Source organism: Cervus canadensis, chromosome 18 (genome assembly GCF_019320065.1).
Source record: "Cervus canadensis isolate Bull #8, Minnesota chromosome 18, ASM1932006v1, whole genome shotgun sequence".
Classification (NCBI taxonomy): domain Eukaryota; kingdom Metazoa; phylum Chordata; class Mammalia; order Artiodactyla; family Cervidae; genus Cervus; species Cervus canadensis.
Window position 1 is genome coordinate 374215 of NC_057403.1, and position 17256 is coordinate 391470.

Genomic DNA, 17256 nt, shown 5'->3' on the forward strand with positions numbered 1-17256 from the left:
CTTTTCTTTTGGGGAAAGCTGGTTATATCAAATCTTGATGAAACTGAAAGAAGAGAGTGAAAAAGCTGGCTTAAAATTCAACATTCAAAAAACTAAGATCATGGCATCTGGTTCTATCACTTCATGGCAAATAGATGGGGAAACAATGGAAACAGTGACAGACTTTATTTTCTTGGGTTTCAAAATCACTGCAGATGGTGACTGCAGCCATGAAATTAAAAGACGCTTGTTCTTTGGAAGAAAGGCTATCATCAACCTAGACAGCATATTAGAAAGCAGAGATATTACTCTGCCGACAAAGGTCCATCTAGTTAAGGCTGTGGTTTTTCAGTAGTCATGTATGGATGTGAGAATTGTACCATAAAGAAAGCTGAGTGCCGAAGAATTGAAGCTTTTGAAACCATGGTGTTGGAGAAGACTCTTGAGAGTCCCTTGGACTGCAAGGAGATCAAATCAGTCAATCTTAAGGGAAATCAGTCCTGAATATTCATTGGAAGAACTGATGTTGAAGCTGAAACTCCAATACTTTGGCCACCTGATGTGAAGAACTGACTTATTGGAAAAGACCCTGATGCTGGAAAATAATGAAGGCAGGAGGAGAAGGGAGGACAGAGGATGAGCTGGTTGGATGGCATCACCGACTTGATAGACATGAGTTTGAGTAAACTCTGGGAGTTGGTGATGGACAGGGAGGCCTGGTGTGCTGCAGTCCATGGGGTCACAAAGATTCAGACATGACTGAGTGACTGAACTGAACTGATTTATCAAATGCACACGGTCCAGGTTCTCCCTCTTACCTAACACTTAAAAATCTTCCTGCTTTTTATTTCAATGGAGTTGAGCTCCACTTGAGCTCTGGCTTCTCTCCCTTATTGTAATAGCCTTAAAGTCTTCCTTGCCTGTGTAAATGTGATACAATTCTTTTCTATTGTCAACAGGATGCTTTGTGACCTACAGCCATTTCCAGTCACTTCAACCCTTTTATAGTTAGCCAGTAACTGTGTTGAACACATAATCTAGTGTGCAGAGGTGTTGTTGAACTTAGATATCTGGCTGTGTTTTTACCATGCCAGGCATACATCCTTGGTATGGCATATATCCTGGTTAGTTTGCTAATGGTCTTAATATGGATAGCCTAAGTCTTCATGTAAGGAAATTAACATTTGTGAAGTTCCAAAGATGTACCACATGAACTGATTTGTGATCCACACACTGTATGGATTTCAGTCCTCTCAATATCTCTGTAAAGTGAGTGACATTAACTCTTGGTAGATTTGAAAACTGACTGGTTACGTCCTTGCCCAAACCCAATGACTTGAAAGTGTTAAAGACATTGACTTCAAGCACGGGAGTAGGACCTACAAACCTGGATTTGAATCCTGTCTCTGTCACTTAGTACTACCTAATCAGCTAGCTACTAGTTAGCTCCCATTTTACATATGAAAAAACTAAGGTTTATAAATTTTAGGTTTACTGTCCTAAAGAGGCGCTATTGGTAATTATCTTGTATGGACTTTGTGAGCATGGAGTGAGGCAATGTGTAAGAACTACTTAGGAGAGGTTCCAAATTCAGTAAGGACCCAGTAAATGTTGAATATTATGATTTGTGGTTCACTTTACTGCCTCTTCTTCTGGGAGTAAGGAAACAGTTGGGGGAGCACGCTGACAATGACTTAGCATCCATGGGGGTGTCAGTTTGATTTGTTGATTTTTTGGGAAAGATTGTGGATCAAAATCATTCTTTATGTAGGGATGTCCCATGATAAGGAGCAAATACTTGCACTGAGTGGGTAAAAAAACTTTTGTAAGAGCCAATGATGATGAAAGAGTATCTTGAAAGGATCAAGAAGGCTTCTAGAAACAAAGAAAATCAGTGTTTGTTGAATTGGGAGTTTCCAGTTTGGTTTTGACCCCAGTTCTGTTGAGCTGTAGTGTAGGGCTAGTATATGCATGGCTGAATCCCTTTGCTGTTCACCTAAAATGGTCACAACATTGTTAATTGGCTACACCCCAATACACAATTAAAAAGTTAAAAAAAAAAAAAAGCCTAGGGCTATGCCACTTACAAGAATATTTTAAATACTTTTAAATGCATTTGCTGCAAGCGTCCTCTGTTCATGAGATTTCCCAGGCAAGAATATTGGCGTGGTTTGCATTTTCTTCTCCAAGGGATTTTCCCCACCTAAGAATTGAACCCATGTCTCCTGCGTTGCCAGGTGGGTTCTTTAGCATTGAATCACCAGGGAAGCTGTTACATACATTAGTGGTATTGTTTTTCACTTTTAGCGTGTGTACTCAGTCGTGTCAGACTCCTGCGACCCCATAGATTGTAGCCCACCAAGCTCCTCTGTCCATGGGATGCTCCAGGCAAGAATACGGGAGTGGGTTGCCATTTCCTCCTCGAGGGGATCTTCCAGACCTAGGGATCCAGCCGCATCTCCAGTGTTTCCTACATCGGCCGGCGGATTCTTTACCACTGAGCCCGCTGGTATGTTCAAGGCTATTGATATTCCATTTTACAGATGAGGAAACAGTCACAAAGTCACACGTGTAGTGAATGGCAGATCCTCTAGCCCCAGCGTCTCTTGAGTGACATAATCTACAGCACGTGTCGGCATCTGGCAGGCTTCTTTCTCCAGCACCCTTCACTTTCAGGGGGGACCAGAAAAAATATTCAATTTAATTTACAGATAATAAAAATTACTGCCATGTTAGTTTCATTATTTAGTATATAAATAACTTTTAATGAATTTTTTAGCTCTATTTTGGGAATAACAGCCTAAAATTAGCTTAATTTCAATAATTACCTAATGACAACATGGAGATTTAAAAAGCATTCAAAGAATCCAGAACATGTCAGTGTATGACATTAATTTTTCCATCTGTAACACTTTCTCATGAGTTAATTAATTCCTTTCACCTAATAAACAAATTACATATGTATTATGGCATCTTAAGTAATGGACTCGATTCATTTAATTGTTCATAATGATCTCAGTTTTCTTTGGTTTTGTGACTATATAGGTTTTTCTCATTAGGGGACAGAACAAAGTGTTAGAAAAGAAAAACTGGGAATTTTAAGTATCAATTGAACCTATCAATTGAGAATTTTGCTATGATAGTTTTATATATTTTTACAGTTGATTAAGTTTGCTTAGTAATTGCCTGTTGTAAGATAATCATGCAACATCTAACAGAACAAAAGAGAGGGAATTGCTCCTTTCTTCCAGGACGGAATACTTTTGTAATGCACACCCACAGAAAAGCCCATCGTTAACTCTTATTGTATCAGAAAACAATAATGTCATGAGAGATTGAATGTGGAGACTAAACTTTTTGACTTTTGGAGAGTTACTGAAATGTACATTTTAAAACTAATTCTGGTGTTTAAATTGTGTGACTACCTCTGCCTGCCTGGGAAATTTGATTGAGCTAAAGTACTATGAAATGCATGCATTTATGCAAAGGTCAATTATGATATAGGCAATCTATTTTAGGGTAAGCTCCCTTGCACCTTTGGAAATGATTCCTTTTTTTAGCTAAGTGAGAGTCTCTCAAGGAATACAAAAATTAAAGGGAAAAATCAAGCAGTTCAGTCTTTACACTTTTTCTTCTAAGTCTCCCCAGTAGAGGCCGTCATCAGCATTTATTCAGCAAAGGCAGCAGCTTGTTGAGCCTAGGGTGCCTTTAGCAATCTCAGATGGGTGTATCCTTCTGAAAAGAGAGATTGGGAGGAACCCAAGGCTGAAATACAGTGATGAGGGGGATGCCGATATAGCATTAATAAAATAAAAGCAGGCTAGAAAGCAATATACTTTCAATTTTATTTTTAAAGATGTTTGCACATCTCTATGTACATTGCATTAAAAAAAAAACACTGAGAAGAAGTGAATCAAATTTTTAATGAGCTTTATCTCATAGGAAGGCTGGTGATTTCTACTTTTTATTTCTTAATTTTTTCATATTCTACTGATGATATTATATATCTTTATCTTTAAAAAAAGCAACAGTGTTACAAATTTTAAAAGCAAGAGTAATAAAAACCTAATCTCTGAAAAAAAGCGTCTAGCTACCATTTCAAGACCATGTTTAAACAGATTACCTGGGTAGGACATGTTTGTTTCTATTTTTCATTTTAATACTTATTAGCTCCTTATATGTGCAGCAGATAGTATGCAAGATGAATATTGACCCTATAGATTTCATTCATGTAGAAGATCTATATATTAGCATACATAAATATGTCTGATTTCAAGTGGTCTCAGCCTGCAGCATCTTAAAGCAGGGCTCTGGTTCCCGGCCAGAGATTGAGATTGAGTCATGGCATTGAGATTCACTAAATCCTAGCCACTTAGATTAGAGGTCAGTGACAGGACCCTAGCCCTTTGGTTTTGCAGAAAGGAATTTCCACAAAGATGGAACGTAATGAAAGAAGTACAGTGTCTATTAGGAGGAAAAAGTATAAGTACGTATGGATAGACACATGGGCAGATTCAGAGGGAGAGTTGTGCCCTTGAGGTAGTTTAAATCACTTACATGGAGCATTTCTTCCGGGCTTCCTTTGGCCAGTCGTTTTGATTTGCCTGGTTCAGAGTCCACATTTGGTATGTCTCAGGATCCTCCCATGCATGCACACTCATCTCTACAGGTCTACAGGTAGTTAGCATCACTTAGCATCACTCCCCTTTTGATGTCTAAGGAGGCTTTCTGCACCTATATGGTAGAGGAGGTTTCCTGACTTTGAGAATGAGAAATATGTGGTCTCAGATCTTCTATCCGGGCCGGACCCAGCTTCCCCTCTCAATTGTCCTATTTTTGTCTTGGAATATTGGTCCACAGGGAACAAATCTCTAATTACTTTACCCAGGGTGGGGGAGGCATCTGCCTCCTGCCTCCTGTTGATTCTCATTATTCACAATTTTATATTTGTGAATGTACCTACTTATTAAAATATATTTGTAACCCCCAAATCAACCCTTGAGGCGCCTCATCTGTCATTTGTGGACATACACAGGCTCTAAGCAGCAAAACAACTTTGAGTCACCCAGTGTGCACATTCCCTGCTGAGGTGGGATCCAGGCAGCAGCTCTGCCTTCTTGTTTCAGCTCTCATACTGTAAACAAGTCCTTTCTATGGTCTATTTGGTGCCACATTTTGCACAATTTTTACGCCTTTTGTTGTTGATGTCACTGCTTAAGATTGGCCCAACCTTAGTGCTGAAGTGCTGTCTAGTGTTCCTAAAGGCAAGAAGTTTGGGTTGTTCCTTTGAGAGAAAATATACTTGTTAGATAAGCTTTATTCAGGCTTGAGCTATAGAGCTGCTGGTTGTGTGTTCAGTGTTAAGAAACCAACAACATATATTAAACAAGTTATCTTTAAAACAGAAATGCATGTCCAACAAGGTATGTATTAATCAGTTGATGGAACTGTTGTGTCAGGAGTCTCACAGGAACCTAACTTTGTGTTTACCTAAGAGCAATGGTCTAGTATTTGCTAATTCAGTATTTATGGAAATGTTATAAAACATAATTATAGCAAATAACAAGAATAAACTGTGTGTGTATATATATGTGTGTGTGTGTGTGAAATGGTTCATCTCAGATTGGGACTTGAACCTGGCCAAAACGCATGGTCTGCCAACTTATATTGCACACCTTCCTTCAGGACCTAATGAAGCTCAGGTTCTTAATGTCTCATTGCAGAAAGAATTCAGTGAGAGTCAAAGTGATAGGTAAGAAGTGGATTTATTTAAAGAGAAATACATTCTGCAGACAGAGCATGGGCCATCTCAGAAGGTGAGAGTGGCCTTGGGAGAAACGAACATAGACAGAGTGTGGGCTATTGCAGAGGGCTATTGCAGTGGGAGGATGATTCCAACTATTTTGGGGGGTTGGGTGGAGATTTCTAGGCACTGAGCCACCACTCACATTTTGGTCTTTGAGAGTCAGCCTTGGCGCCGTCCTGGCACCTCTGGTTGTGTCCTTTAGCTTGCCAGTGTGCTGCAGTGAGAGTCTACTGAGGATCAAGGTCTAATGGAAGTTGACTTTTCTGCCATCTTGGACCTGTTTGGATCTAATCTGTTTATGTTGTGTCCTCAGGCTACATCTTTCTTTCAAAGCTTGTGCTCTGCCCCTCCCTTTCTGTTTTATATGTATCAAACTGTATGTGTATGTATGTGCATATACATATATGTACGTGAAACTTTTATCCAGTCTTTGCATTAATGGAATTCTCAAACATAATTTATTAATATAACCCAGTCACACATAAAATATCACATGTATTTCCATGTGTTTCTTTCTTCTCCTTCCTCCATTTCCCTCTCCAGTTTTCTCTGGTTCATATACAATACAATGACTTATATTTGGTTTCTCAGTAACTGAATATTGAAATGTGAATACATGGCAGAGTCTTTGTCCTGGCTTTTTTCATCTACAGAAACTACAGAAGACTCTCCTATCCAAAAAATTTGAACCCACTTAAGAAGCAACAAAAAAGATCTTCATGACCTAGATAATCACAGTGGTGTGATCACTCACCTAGAGCCAGATATCCTGAAATGTGAAGTCAAGTGGGCCTTAGAAAGCATCACTACGAACAAAGCTAGTGGAGGTGATAGAATTCCAGTTGAGCTATTTCAAATCCTGAAAGATGATGCTGTGAAAGTGCTGCACTCAATAAGCCAGCAAGTTAGGAAAACTCAGCAGTGGCCACAGGACTGGAAAAGGTCCATTTTCATTCCAATCCCTAAGGAAGGCAATCCCAAAGATTGTGCTCAATTGTGCTCAAACTACCGCACAATTGCAATCATCTCACACGCTAGTAAAGTAATGATCAAAACTCTCCAAGCCAGGCTTCAGCAATACCTGAACTGTGAACTTCCAGATGTTCAAGCTGGTTTTAGAAAAGGCAGAGGAACCAGAGATCAAATTGCCAATATCTGCTGGATCATCAAAAAAGCAAGAGAGTTCCAGAAAAACATCTATTTCTGCTTTATTGACTACACCAAAGCTTCGACTGTGTGGTCACAATAAACTGTAGGAAAATTCTGAGGAGAGGGAATACCAGACCACCCCTGACTGCCTCTTGAGAACCTGTATGCAGGTTCAGAAGCACAGTTAGGAACTGGACCATGGAACAACAGATGGTTCCAAATAGGAAAAGATTACGCGTCAAGGCGATATATTGCTCACCCTGCTTATTTAACTTTATATGCAGAGTACATCATGAGAACGCTGGGCTAGAAAAGCACAAGCTGGGATCAAGATTGCCGGGAGAAATATCAATAACCTCAGATATGCAGATGACACCACCCTTATGGCAGAAAGTGAAGAAGAACTAAAGAGCCTCTTGATGAAAGTGAAGAGGAGAGTGAAAAAGTTGGCTTAAAGCTCAACATTCAGAAAACTAAGATCATGGCATCTCGTCCCATAGCTTCATAGGAAATAGATGGGGAAACAGTGGAAACAGTGTCAGACTTTATTTCTTTGGGCTCCAAAATCACTGCAGATGGTGACTGCAGCCATGAAATTAAAAGACACTTACTCCTTGGAAGGAAAGTTATGACCAACCTAGATAGCATATTAAAAAGCAGAGACATTACTTTGCCAACAAAGGTCTGTCTAGTCAAGGCTTTGGTTTTTCCAGTGGTCATGTATGGATATGAGAGTTGGACTATAAAGAAAACTGAGACGAAGAATTGATGCTTTTGAACTGTGGTGTGGAGAAGACTCTTGAGAGTCCCTTGGACTGCAAGGAGATCCAACCAGTCCATCCTAAAGGAGATCAGTCCTGGGTGTTCATTGGAAGGACTGATGCTGAAGCTGAAACTCCAATACTTTGGCCACCTCATGCGAAGAGTTGACTCATTGGAAAAGACCCTGATGCTGGGAGGGATTGGGGGCAGAAGCAGAAGGGGACGACAGAGGATGAGATGGCTGGATGACATCACTGACTCGATGGGCATGAGTTTGGGTAAACTCCGGGAGTTTGTGATGGACAGGGAGGCCTGGCGTGCTGTGATTTATGGGGTTGCAAAGAGTCGGACACGACTGAGCAACTGAACTGAACTGAACTGAAGAAGCAACAAAAACAGTGATGACAAAAACTAGACTGATTTGGAAGCTTCTGACATTTTCTTGTGTGTTGTGACTAGAGAGTGGCCATCAAGGGACAAATGACTCCAGTGGGAATTTCCCTGAGGGGCCTCAGGGTGTGATTGGAAAGTATAATATTTAGAAGAAGGAAATTGATAACATTCTGCTTAGTAATGTAAAATACTAACTCTGCTGATAACCCGGAAGGTAGTAGAGATTATGATGTAGGAGGACCAGACTTCTGAATATGGATTTTTTGAGTCATTTCTTCAGAAGTCTAATGTTTGTTTCTAATCAAGTATCTGGGCCTTTGTGTATGGGTGTGTGTTTCATCCAACTGATATGTAATCGAAGGATGACATGAAGACAAGAGCAGTCACACATAAGGACAGATGTCTCTGTGTAGTTACCCATTCTGAACCCAGTGTCCTTAACACATTTTGAAAGATAAAGGTGACTATTCCAGGCAGAAGAATGACACATGGAAAAAACCACAGATAAATGAGAGAGGGAGGGTAGTTCTTGGAATTGCAAATCTTGGAATTACACCCAGTACATCTATCATGTTGATTCTGAGTCCAAGGAGAAGCTGTGAAAGTCTGGAGAATTTGCAACCAGACAAAGGAGGTTCATCCCGATGTTTCTGCCACAAGGCTTGTTCTTTATTCAGACAGCTGTGTGGAGACTGCAGACCCCTAAGCAGGCAAACTCGGTGAGATTTCTATTTCAGAGAGACTTCTCTGCAGTCTTGTGGTGGAAGTGGAGACAGACCACTTAAGAGTCTATTTCAGGATCAGGCAGGAGCTAACAGAGGCTCTAATTATTATCACAGAGCTTGTTGACTTTGAACTCCCCTGTGGGGTCTTGAGGACCTCTTTCAAGGCAGGGGGCTCTTCCTTCTTTCCTCTTGGGTCCCTGCCCATCTCATTCCTCCCACTTCCTGAGTCAAGAGGTCCACTGGGGCTAAGCAGAATTGTCTAAATCTTGTATTTTGTGAATTCAGGGCCAAATTATTATTGGATCTTTCTGTAGATAAAGCTTCAAATGCCAGTGGAATATAAAAATATTATGCCTTTTATTAATTTAGTCAACAAATATTTGTTAAGTGGCAGCATGTACCAGATAGTAAATTAGGCATCTAATGAATGAGCAGTGGTACAATGTAGAGAAATCTCACTCTTAACTGAGTTTTTATTCTAGTAGGGAGATAAGAAAAAACAAATAAAATAATTACATATTATTATTTGTGTTATGGAGGAAATAAACAGGGTGGAGGCTTAATTATGAATTAGGGAGGTAAGCTTTTTCTACAGGAGGGTGAGGGACATTCTCTCTGAGGAAATGATATTCAAGTAAGACTTGAAGGATGAGGGAAAAGCAGACATATGAAAAATTACAAGAAAAGAGTTCCTGAGAAGGGACATAAAATGCAAAACTGTGTGTGTATCTGTTTTCAGATTAGAATGTGCTTGCAATTTTATTTTTTTCTTTTATAATATCATTTGCACCTTTTAGGATTTTTTCCTCTACTGTTATTGCCTGCAGAAAAGAATTTAAAATTCTTTTAATTTCTAATTTGAAAAATATAAAAGCAGCTTGACTTAAATTATATGATTTATTTCACAATGGAAAAAAATAGTCTTCTGATTTTATATGTATGTGTGTTATATATTGGTATTGAAAAATGGTTTTTTATTTTTGAGTTTGCACTGATTCTTCACAGTGTGGGGCTTCGCTGGTGGCTCAGATGGTAAAGAATCTGCCTGTAATGCAGGAGATGCGGGTTCTATCCCTGAGTTGTGAAGATTTCCTGGAGGAGGAAATGGCAACGCACTCCAGTATTCTTGCTGGGAAAATCCCTTGGACAGAAGAGCCTGGTGGGCTACAGTCCATGGGGACATGACTGAGTGACTAACACATCTTCACTGCATGAATTTCTCTGGAAATAGTAATGATGGCAGTAGATGATTTAATTGAGTCTCTACTAATTCCAGGCACTATTGCACACACATTAACATATTAACTCATTTAGTCCTCCCCAGATTAGTATTATAATTGTCTCCATTTTGCAACTGAAGCCCAGGGAGGTTATATAGCTTGTCAAGGTCACACAGCTATTAAATGTCAGCACTATGATTTGATTCCAGGCAGTTTCTCTCTAGAACCCACTCTTTCAATCAAACAGCATAAATTTCTGACACTGGTAACCACATATCAAATACAGCAGCAATACCATTCTGCCATTAAACAAAAGAAAACTTTTCTAAAATTTCAGGACAATTTATACAGTGAATGAAATTTCCTCACTTGTACTTTTTCCTTTTTTTTTTTAAATATTGCTATGTACAGTATCTTGCCTATGTTAGTAAATGGTTAATAAATATCAATAGTCAGGCACTGTGCTAAACACTTTCCATGACTTATATTATTAAATCTTACAAATGCTTTTCGACATAGTAGCTATTAGTATTGCCTGGGCTTGAATGTTGGCTTTGCCACTTCATAACTCTATAACCTTGGGCAAGGAGCTTATTTTAATGTGTTTCAGTTTCCCCATTTGCAAAATGCAGTCTGATTTCAGCGCTTGTGACTTTAACCACTTGCATACCATCTCCCAGTAATATAGAATGGTATTTAATTAAATAGGAATATTTTTTTCATTGTTTTTAAGTTTAACGTTTTGTAAGTTAGTATGTTTTATAGATCATCATAACTTTCAATAGTTCTATCAACAGAAAGATCAGAGAATCACTGACTAGTATCTTTTTGGAAATAAAGACACAAAAAGACTAGTGTCTTTTTGGAAATAGCTTCCTCAAATCTAGAACTTGGGTCACTGAGAAGCAGTGAACCTTTAACTTGAGTTATTCTTACTGTTAACACCTTGTAATTACTATCCGGAATTTACTGTGCATGAGCTGGGCCCCACAAAGTAACATATTTTAACTTTTCAGCATTTTAAATTGAGTGGCAGATATATTCATTTGTCGGTAATACCAATCTCAAACCCACAGCAAAACAATCAAAATATAAAATGCCAAATCCAATTATATGATCCAGAATGCAATTTTATTTCATTTTTTTAGGTTGAGCTCTATCTGTGCAATTTAAATAACCAGACCATGGTAGTTTAATGGGTGATTTGGCTTACCCAGTGGTCAAGTCAATGAACTGCAAAAATTGACTCTATTATGGCTCATGAAACCAAGTCGACCCTGAATATAAATTGGCAATATCTCTTTCAGAGCTTGAGCAAAAAGAAAATATTCTTCATACAAAGGGAAACTGATTCAACAAATGAGATTGAGTCTTATTTTAAAAAACTATTTCTTTATACATACAAAAATAGATAAAAGTTTTTGTTCTGCCCATTATATATGTTTTACTAATTTATTTGGCCCATCTGAATAAGCTATTGAAAAGAATGATAACTAACATTTATTGAACTCCTATTATGCTCCAGGTACTATGTGAAGTGATTCCAACTCTACCAATTGTAAAAAAACCAAAATGTAATCTTCACAACTGTTCTCTGAATTATGGGTTATTATTCTCTTTTATAGAGCAGGCAACTGAGCCTCAAGAAGGCCATTTAGCTTCTATAAGCTGTCACAGGTCAAACTAGACCCCAGAGCTCTACATAATTTTTAACCCCTTCCCTTCGAAAAGAGATTTTTCTCAAGACTCATCATTAATAATTAGACCAATGCATAAATTGAGCCAAAATATTTACTTTTAGATTTGACGTCTAGAAAACGTCTTCTGTAGGGAACATCATTTAAAAAAGAAATGATTTTTTTCCAAATAACTGAAGTCGGCTGTCTCATGTATGATTCCCGAACCATCTGCACTTAGCTAACTTCCCATCCCAACCTGCAGACTCTCTGGTTTTTCTTGACTACTGATTTTGGTCATTTCTGAATCATTATTTCCTGCCCAGATCTCTGTAATGAGTTTCATATGTGTACCTCCAGCTGCCCACTGATTATGGGCCTACCTGGATGCACAAAAGACCGCAAAAAAAACATGTCAATTACTGAGCACTTTAATTGTCCTAGAAAATAGTTCTTCCTCCAGCCATGCTGGATTCAGAGGGTGATCTGGTGATCTTCCATTTACACAGTCAAGAAACTTGAGCTTCATCCTTAATATCTTACCACATACTTCACTGAGTTCTGTCCATTCTATTTCCTATATATTTTCAAATCTTTTTTGAATATTCACAGTGACATGATTCTTCTAGATCAGTCTCTTGCATGTATCCTATTACCAGATTTCAGATTCATCTTTGTGTCTTTTAAGACTCGCCTTCCACCTCTAGTTTCTTCCAATCCACTCTTTGCATTCCAAGAAGGAAATTCTTTGGAAAAGAAACAGGGCTAATGCTCTACTCTAATCTTTGAATGGCTCATCATAACTTTCAAAATAATGTCCAAGCTATTGAATATGGTTTGCCGCTTTCATAAGAACTTGCTTTCTTTCTTCTTTGATCTTATCTCTTGCCTTTCTTGCCTTCACTCTCTGATTCATCCATAATACCATACTTTATCAAAGGTGCATTTTACCTGGTTGCTCCCTGACTTTTGCATGTGTGTGAAGCATTCTTCCCTCCTTTTCCCCTTTCTGGTTAACTCCAACTCATCCTTTCAGTTTTAGTTTAGATGTGAGCTCCTCTTAAGATCTATTTGTGATTACACTGGCTGTCTATGAGGTATCCGTCCATGTGCTCTCGTTTCACCCTGAATTTCCCCATCAGAGCACTTAGGACAGTGCATTATAGTTCATATATTCTCATTTTATCCCCCTAGTAGATTATAAGCGTCTTCAAAGGCAGGGACTCACTGCCTGGCATATAAAATATCCTCTTCTTTTCTGTCCCTCTCCCTGTCTTATTTCTCTCTCTGTCTTAATCGGGCTCTCACTCTCTCTACATATCTATTGAATCTTCAGTGCATATTAAATAATTCCCCTAATGTGCATAACTAATTTACCTTCCTTGTTGAACTGTTTTCCCTGTGATAACACTCAATCTGAAAATAAAATTTAGAATTAGGAAGGACTTTCAAATGAAATTTTCTTTATCTGACTGCTGGGCCAGTTTAATCATTTGTTTTCTACATCCATTTTGCTTTGTGTGGGATTTAGAGGCCATCTGTTTAAATCCTTCTAGATTGGGTTCCCGTATGCTTTGTTTTTTTTTTGTCTACAATTTTTCAAAAAAATTGAAGTATAGTTGATTTATAGTGTTTCAGGTATACAGCAAAGTGATTGTTTATGTATATTTGTGTGTGTATATATATATATGTATATACATATAAAATACTGTTTTTGATTCTAGGTCAGTATAAAAATGGCCTCAGATTATCCATATGCTTTAGCTTATGTCAAGGCAAAACAACAGAAACACACCTTATTTTGTGTACCTGTAGTGTGCACTTTGCCATCATTTTGTCAACCTTGTTTCTCTTAATTTTGTTAATCATTTTTAATAAAGCCTGAAATAAAATCTCATTAAGTTTTATTTCAAGCTCTAAAGCTGTTCCAATGTTGTTATGTGTTTGAATGTAACCACTGGGATGCACAAAAGAACTCAAATAAAGCGTTTCAATGATAGAGCACTAACTGTCCTCAGGAAGTAGCAGATAGGACATAAGACACTCAGGATTAATAAGCAGTGTTGACTGTCTACATGGCCAACATGGTTATGTATACTCAGAGAACTATATTTTAAGGTGTTAATACTTTAAAGAATTGTCTTTGTTATGAAAAGCATCTGTTTTCTCTTGGTGGAATGGGCAACAGTATTTCTATCCAGAGTAAAAGTGAAAGCATTAGTTGCTCAATTGTGTCCAACTCTTTGTGACCCCGTGGACTGTATGTAGCCCACCAGGTGCCTCTGCCCATGGAATTCTCAGGCAAGAATAGTGGAGTGGGTAGCCATTCCCTTACTCCAGTGGGTCTTCCTGACCCAGGGATCAAACCCTGATCTCCTGCATTGCAGGCAGATTCTTCACCATCTGAGCCACCAGGGAAGCCCATTTCTATCCAATGTCAACTTTTGATATATCAAGAGTAATCACAAAGATGTCTTTTCCTATTCACAGTGAATAGGAGATGAATAAGAATTACTGTTAGGCCTACATAGAGTCCAGGGATAATGGACCATTGAAATCTTCTCCTAAATCAAACAAACCAATCCTTCAAATATAAAATTAATCATTTTATCAATATCAGCCTTCAATCCGTACTCCATTAGATCCTTAAATTCATGCTAGGCATGGCATAGGAAGCAAATTAAAACAGGATTCTCATAAAATGAGAAAGATAAAATCGTGCCTTCTGAAGAAGCAATTTAATCTTAATAAATTATTTTTAATATTCTTTTTTCAATGAGGCATCACATTGACCATAAAATGAAGTGTAAAAGGGCACTGGTCGAGGAAACTGAGTTACACAGAGACCACTACACCCTTGAACAGTTATACCTGCAATAATTTGCTTCATAAATTTTTATGCTGCATTTTACATTTTTTAAGAAAGTGAGTATTCCCAACAGTGTCATAATTAGAATTGTGACAGTATGAGAGCAACTAAAGGAAATTATATTTGATCTCTGGAGTATTTAGCTAAATAGTTTTAAATAGGAATTTGTTGCTTTGTTAAAGACAGATTAGAGTCAACACAGAAGATATTACTTGAATGGAAGGCCCATGCACTCAGATGGTCTACAGTCATAAACACAGCTTCATAGAAAAGCTGAGTGTCAATTAAGAAGCTCCAGGAAATGGAGATGGGAGATTTATGGAGTATTTACTGAAAGGAAGGGTTTTAGTCTTTAAATGTCAAATGTTAATATTGTATGCTAACCCTGTCCAGAAATTTTATTTTGCAGTGCTTTATCTCTGTAGTTTGAGAATCCAAAGCCCTCACTAAGAAGTATTCCTTCGAGACACGTTCTGCATTTAACAAGCCTATTTTACACTTTTCTGTGAAGAATTACTGTACTGTCCATACCATAAGGGTATTTTCCTGAAAGATAGACTGAAGCTGCTGTAGTTGTCAAAATCCAGGTAGTTTTTGGAAAGGGTGTACCTCGTTCTTAACCTAGCCAGCTTCTATTGCTTAAGCACAAACATCTCTTAGAAGCCTTTTTTTTTTTTTTTATTAGTTGGAGGCTAATTACTTTACAGTATTGTAGTGGTTTTTGCCATACATTGACATGAATCAGCCATGGATTTACATGTGTTCCCCATCCCGATCCCCCCTCCCGCCTCCCTCCCCATCCCTCTGGGTCTTCCCAGTGCACCAGCCCTGAACACTTGTCTCATGCATCCAACCTGGGCTGGCGATCTGTTTCACCCTTGATAGTATACTTGTTTCAAGCCTTTTTATTACCAACTTTGGACTGTTGAGGACAGTGCCTGGAATATGAGAGCTGCTCAGTTAAACAGCACCTTTGTTTCCCTGGTTGCTCCACATATGTATTGTGATGAGGGGGCTGGGCTACAAGGGAACAGAAGTGGTGAGCATCCTTTTTGGGCTCATACCTGGGAAACCACAGTCTCCCTTAGCCATCAAGTCCATTGGCAGAAGTAACAGGAGCATAAACAAATAGTTAGGAGCCAGTTGTACAGAATGCTCCTCTGTTCAAAGCAGAAACAGCATCGGATCTATGTAAATTGTGTAAATGTGTACGATTTTCCTATTATGAGTCTACTCTCTCTTCATGATAAAAATAATAATATATGGAACCCTTGTCATGTTACTACAGTTGAATCCGGAATTTTTTTTAAACTTGATCACAGATGTTTCTCTCTGTAACTCTAGATATACAAAGCTGTGAAACAGTCTTACTGACTTTTTGAAGGTAAGAGATTGAAAGGCCACCCACTCTTCTCTGGACTTGACAGCGAGCTCTTGCTTCTTTGTTAATAAGGATGGCTCCAACCTAGACGATGGTCAAGGAAAAGAAGGACCATCAGGAGGACATGGGATACATAGACTGGATCACCTAGAACAGCTCAAGGTACTAAGGTCCTGGAGGAGGGCAGTTTTGACCCAATGGGAAGCTAGAGTGGTAACTTCTTTGGAAATGAGTCACCCTGGTGCAATTGGACTTGGAGAGAAGTAAGTAGAGAATGTCAGAGCACATTGGAAGTCTTTTAATGTTTGTTTTTTGAAGTCCCAGCTTCCGTCAGCCTTTGACAAGCTTAGCTTTGAGGAAGAGGAATCATCTTGCAGGCTTGTTCAGAGAACTCTTTTATGGCAGTGGGAAAATATCATTTCTCAGGCCAAGAGGGATGGGAACTCATGCAGCCATGAGAAACAAAGTGTGGTGAACAAACCATATCCTTTACTCTGTGTGTGGGATTCTAGTTGACCTCCTTTGGCCTTGGTTCTCAACTATCTTAGTGGATTTAAAGAGTAGAGGAGGCTTAAGAGGTAAGATACGGGCCTCTTGCTAATAAGGCTCATGAAAGTTAGAACAATAATTAGATAAAATATTAAAGGAATGGCTTTTTGGAATAAGTTATAACTTGCTACATCCAAATATTCACAGTTATTATGTTAGACTAAAATATCTGCAGAATATCTTTTTATGGATTTCCCCAGGCACATCAAAGTCAAGTCCAATGTGAAGTTCAACATCTTTCTTAATAACCAGCCATTTACTCTTTCTTCTCCATTCTTTTTTTAAAAAATATTTTAATTGATTTATTTATTTGGCTGGGTCTGATCTTATATAGTTGCAGCATGATGAATCTTCTAGTTGTGGCTTGTGGGACCTAGTTCCCTGACGAGGGATCAAACCCAAGTCCCCTGCATTGGGGACACAGAGTCACAGCCACGGGACCACCAGGAAAGTCCCTTCTTCTTTTTGTTTATCTCCATCTTTTTAAAAATTGATGCATCATTTTTCCAGGCACCTGAAACAGAATGCTTACAGGCATTCGAAATGTGTTTTTCTATTTTGTATCTCACGTCAGTCACGAATTCTAGCTGTGTTTAACCTCAAAAGTATCTCAACTCCACTGAGTCTTCTGCATCCCTGTGGCTGCTGCTGCAGGGCCATCCTCATGAGGTTTTGGTCAGGCCTTTGCAGTGATTTCCTAAGAGGATTCCATATGTCTAACCTGGCACACTCCATTCTGTTTGTTAT